The sequence below is a fragment of the Typopeltis vanoorti genome, chromosome 7 (genome assembly GCF_054136105.1).
Source record: "Typopeltis vanoorti isolate ZY-2024b chromosome 7, IOZ_Tvanoo_1.0, whole genome shotgun sequence".
In the NCBI taxonomy this organism is placed as follows: domain Eukaryota; kingdom Metazoa; phylum Arthropoda; class Arachnida; order Uropygi; family Thelyphonidae; genus Typopeltis; species Typopeltis vanoorti.
This window is the reverse complement of record NC_143555.1, coordinates 31418321-31424259: the sequence shown is the minus strand read 5'-3', so window position 1 is coordinate 31424259 and position 5939 is coordinate 31418321.

The window sequence follows — 5939 nt, the reverse complement described above, 5'->3', positions numbered from 1 at the left end:
ATAGTAGCAACAAATTTATTTTGGTTGCTACTATAGACTTGTCCTATCATCTCACACTAGACAGCCTCAAATGAATTAATAATACCTCTCCTACTGTCCTATTCCCTCGTCTTAAAGGAATATTCCTTACATTCTATCCCCGCGGCATTCATGTACATGCATTTCAACATTCCATTGAGTCCACAGTTACTCGTTCTTAATGTTATGATCAAACAATTCAAATTCGAAATCTGGGAAACTTCATCCGATGTTCACGGTCATTCCTGCACTCCCATTCATTTGTCAGAGAGGGTATCCGGAGAGTTCATCGAAAAGGCAATTAATCGAAAGATTAATTGGCTTTTCGTATTTAACATAATTTTACTATGTTAAAAGTATTTAACATAGTATTACAATTCATCGAAAAAACAATTCACCGAAAATTGTAACGTTTCGAAAATGTTATGATAAAAGTGATCCATTTAGAACAAAAACTGAACCGCGCAGAGTGAGAAAGCAATGCTACTTTAACAGGGAATAATTATAGAACAATATGGTTCTTATAGTCTTTCTTGTCCGATAACTGTTTCATGTCTGTTCATGGGGCTGATTTGCCTGTTTCCGGAAGGAAAATCCCAGCCTACGCAGGCTCCATTATTGTTATTTTTACTATAGGAGAGATTGACTTCTATTTGGGTTTATATAGGTTAAATTTGACCTATATAAACCCAAATAGAAGTCAATCTCTTCTATAGTTCTTGTGGTCAAAAATAATCTTTTTATCATTATTATTTTTATTAGTTCTAACGCGACTTCAATACATCAATTATTGTGGGATGAATAAAAGTTTCAAGTAGAGAATCTGATTCAGATTCGCTATTTGAAAGTTTTACAAGAAAATGTCGAACCATTCCAGTTTTCAGTTCAGCTATATTCGGGGCAACAAAGAAATCACCTGTCCAAATTATGTATTACAATAACTCTCTGACTTACGGATTTAGTAGAGGTTTTCGGTACAAAAAGTACCGAAAACTTCTACTAAATCCGTTTTTTTCTACTGAAACTTCTACTAAATCATAACATTTTAGAAAAAAGTTTCGAAATGATATTAATCATTCCGCTTTGGCTAGATCATTTTAATGAAATTTTGGTTAAAATTTTTGGTGAATTGTTCATTCAATGAACTGTCTTTCGATTAACTGTTTTTTCGATGAATTTTCATGGAACCGTCGCAGAGGGTGGATAGACACTTGCATGAATACGTCCTCCCTAATATCTCTCGTTCTTAATTCTAAAAACATTTTAGACATTCTGGTCATGGTATTCTTTTACGCACAGTAAGTGTTCCATTACTCTTATCGTTGTCGAATTCATCCCTCCTAAGTGTGTCTGATGGACTAGAGATTCTCAGCTGGTAAGAATTCCTTATCCACAGTAGAAAAAAATGACAAAAAATTTGAAAAATGGGTTCTGTCCATTCATATCGCGAAATTGATGGGCTACACGATGCTCTGTTTCCCTTATTTAGAATTCAAACGCTTGTACAATCCCCCCCCCCACCCTAAGAGAATGACTGAAGTTACTCAAAAATGTGGTTTGTAATAGCGTGCGCGCACGCACGCGCACACACACATAATATATATATATATATATATATATATATATAGTGACTATTCTCAATACCTCATTAATTCAAATCTTTTTATTAATAAAAACCGAATTATAACGTACAAAACATGCATCTTTCTTACATCAACTAGTTTTAATCGTAAGACATTCAAAAAGGTATTTTACTTAAGTATACTCATTGCCCAAACATGTTCTTTTAGCTACATGCAGTATTCAGAATTGAATTTTGATTATGAATAACTACGTCATTCACGTGAGAAGGAGTATGATATCGGTAGCACATTTTGCCACACAAATAACTCGAGTGGTACATTTGTAAAAGCTTGACGAGTCAGGCAGTTACAGCATGCATATTTCACAGTTTTTTTGCTATTGGTCCTATTGAGGCAAAAATTTACATCACAGTATATTTTAAATTCGAATCCCAAATACAAATTTGCTTTAAATTGAATTCAAGCTGTGTGGAATACAAAATTATTTTGTCAATAAAACTGGGCAGAAATCTATTCTTGCATATCTGTTCAACATATTCTTGCATTCATCCTAAATCTGGAATTTAATTAAATTTCGCTAAGCCATACGGTTGTTTGATCATTTTGACTTATTAAAACGGTTCCATTTAAACAAAAATTATAATTATTTCCAATGACTGAAAATATTAAATTTTCGCGACATCCTTTCAAGCCAAAGTATTTCAAGAGAACGTAAATGGTCTTTGACCATTTACGTTCCCTTCAAAGTGTCGAAATTTATCGACATTTCGGATGCACCATATCATATGGTTTAATTTTTATTTCTGTCGAAGTACTTTATCGCAAAACAACAGACGATTCAAAGCGAATAATAATTTGGAATGCCAGAGGGCGATTATTGCAAAATGAAACAAAACTGTCTTCTGTGCTTAAGCGAAGATAGCTCCCGATTCACTTATTGTGAGTTAATTACGAAAATTTAATTAAATTCCCGTTTTATATTCGCGTACAGTTGTTTCATTTTTTTTTATTTCGTTCATTTCGAAATTAAAATGAAATTACTGGAGGGAGGGAGTCAGTATATTACCGATGACAATCATTTCATCCCGACACAGTAATCCTTTTCACGATGAAATAACTAACACTTTTTGTCTATTGTTTTAAGGAATCATTCGAACTCGATTTTTTTAGACTACATGGCATGAACTACTAATATTTGTGGCCCTAATTGGAACGTTCAACCTGTTTTAGAATCAGCTTAAACACGGACGGTATTCAGTAACGGGGGAGGGGAGATAAAACCTGAATGTGAATATTGCTGTGTTGAAGGCTTGCATTGAAATATAAATTTATTCGTCTTTATACTGTATAAAAACCCCCATCGAGATTTTTATAGACAGACAGATTTGATAACCAAGTGATTACGAGATTATCACGTGGTTTAGTTAACGAATTTTGGATACAAGTTGGAAATCGTCATGTTAACAAGAACAAAAGTTCTGCTTGGTGGAGCTTAGATTCTTATGTACAAATTTAGGGGGGGGGGTAGTTAAGCAGCTGCATCGTCCTTGAATTCTAAATTTCGCCAGAACACCTGGGCATTGTAAGCGAGAATAATCGTTTACTTTAGCCACTGTTTATTACTCATGCACAGGAAGCTTGGATCTCGAATCGCGCCTTCCACCTGTCCAGAGATACACATTCATCGAAGGGTATTCTGTCGGCGTTGACCGCAGTTTTCTAGGAAGTTCAAAGTGATTCATCCTTTCAAAAGAAACTCACCGGCTTGTAATGCATAATTAAAAAAAACATTGTGTTGTTAGCAGAGTCTCCTTTATCATTAAATTAATATTTACCATAATAACTAATGCTTCATTAAGTAAATATCCTACTACTCGATATTACATAATGAAATAATATTCCTAAATAATAATTCGCTTTATATAAAGCGAATTATTCTCAAGGAATTTTCTCGGTCTTGTACTAAGTTATCTAACCTGCCATTTGAAGAGCGGAGTATCGTCATCAATTTTTGCACCTGGAACTCGAATAGCATTCTAGACTTCCTGAGTTCATTCTTTGCGTGTTCAACTTTGAGCAAATTACTGTTTACTCAGGTCCACACTCATTAAAACAAACAATATCATGTTAAAAGCTTAGCATGGCTGTATGCATTGAACAACATAACCATTACTGACCGTTGCACAAAAATTCCGACAGATAGCGCAACCAGCTATTTTCAATAATTGTATTTAACAGGCGTCATATGTTTCGCAAGTGGGGGGGGGGGGGGGTGTACTGCTACGTTTGACCCGAAGAGGTCATATTATTTTCATGGGGAAAGTGCAAGTGGAGTTGATCACGTGCTTCGAATTTCATTTAATACAACGCACGTGGGCCACAGACTTATCCTTATGCATTACTCGAGGATTACGAAACAAGTCCTACGCCCTTTTATCGTTCATCCGAAACCCTGGTTATATTCTATGAATAACGCAATTAGTGTGTTGAGTTCGTTTTGCGAATTCTAATGATTCCTAAATTTAGAATCAGGAAGTTCAAGACAAATAAATGTTTTCAGCTTTATACAATGCGAATGAAACCAATTTCTTATGGTTTTTACATTGGCAACGCTGAAAGAAAACGAAATTTAAACGTCGTGCTCTTTCGTTTGCGTATATGGCAACAAACAATCACTCCAAAGTGATCATCTTCGTGGCTAATTAAAACAAAAATGAAGATGCTCTGATGAAGCGACTGATAACAATACATTCCACACATCCATCTGTTCATTGGATATCATCAGATGTCGTATGGTCACTTAGTTGTTGCTCGGTGGGATGGGATATGCCACACCAGTCCTCGCCAGGTGGTCTCGTTGCATGTTTTTCTGGAGGCTTCAACTCTCTGAAGATCAGTCGCTCCAGACGCCATCCACCCACCTCATTGATGGTTTATCCCCTTCCTTTTCTCTGGAAGAACTTTATCTTCTATTACTGTTTGAAGCCCTCCTTCCATCCTTTCAATATGGCCAAATTATTTCAACTTAGTAGTAGGGGAGGCACTAGTGACAAGATCAAGATCAAGATAAGATAAGGAATCGTGACGTGATTGGTTGATGATGTCATTGTGTGCATGGCTTCATGGGTGTGAAATGTTTGGAATTTCCCTGTGGACAACTGTGTCACTGGCTTCAGTTCTTGTGTTTTGGTTCGCGTATGGGATTATGGGTGATGGTAGAGATAAGGATTCGTGTTGTGATTGGTGGTGCAGTTCTGACAAGATGAAGATCAAGATAAGATAAGGAATGGTGAAGTGGGTGGGTGTTGTTTTCAGATGTAGAAAAGTGACGTCATTTGTTATTTGTAAATAAATGTCGTCATTTGTTATTTGTAAATAAGTGACGTTGTTGTTTTGAATGGAAAGGATGATATTTGTGGATAAGAAATCGTGTCGTGATTGGTGGGACACTTCTGACCAGATCAAGATCAAGATAAGATAAGGAATCGTGACGCGAATGTTTGTTGTTATTGAGTTTGGAATTTCGCTGGGCCCCCCCCCCCCCTTCTGTCAGAAATATCACGTGGTGTGATGGGTGATATTTAGAGATAAGAATCGTGACGTTATGTCTTTGTGCGGTATTTTGGTTTGGCTATGGAATTGTGGGCTATGTTTTGAGATAAGATATCTTTGAATTTTCCCAGGGTGGCACACATCCGTCATTGTCATCTATGGGAATTCTTAGAGTATGTCGTGATGGCGGGTGTGATTAGATTTTTCTGAATAATTAATTATATACTAGTGTCACTCAAACATACGGTTTTTTTTTATTATTATTATTTTTTATATAAATGTTTGTACTAATTTTCTAATACATTTGGCATATTTGTTTCCTGTTAAAGGTTGGGAATTCTTAGAGTAAGTCGTGATGGCTGCAGTCTTTCGAGCTTTTCTGAATAATTAATTATATACTGATGTCACTCAACACACATACTTTTTTTTTTTCCATACCTCATCTGTATTTTCTTCTATATACATCTTCTAATCAAGTTCATATTTTATTCATAATTCATCCGGATATTTTGATTTGTCTAAATGTAAGATAAGGAATCGTGACGCGAATGTTTGTTATGAGATGTACATAAGTGACGTCATCTGTTAGTTGTAAATAAGTGACGTTATTGTTTTGAATGGAAAGGGAAATCGTGACAAACATACAGTTTTTTTTTTCTTCTCTAGATGGTTGTACTAATTTTCCAATACATTTTGGGTATTTCTTTCCTGTTAAAGTGTGGGAATTCTTAGAGAAAGTCGTGATGGCTCTCGTGTTTCGATCTTTTCTGAATAATTAATTATATA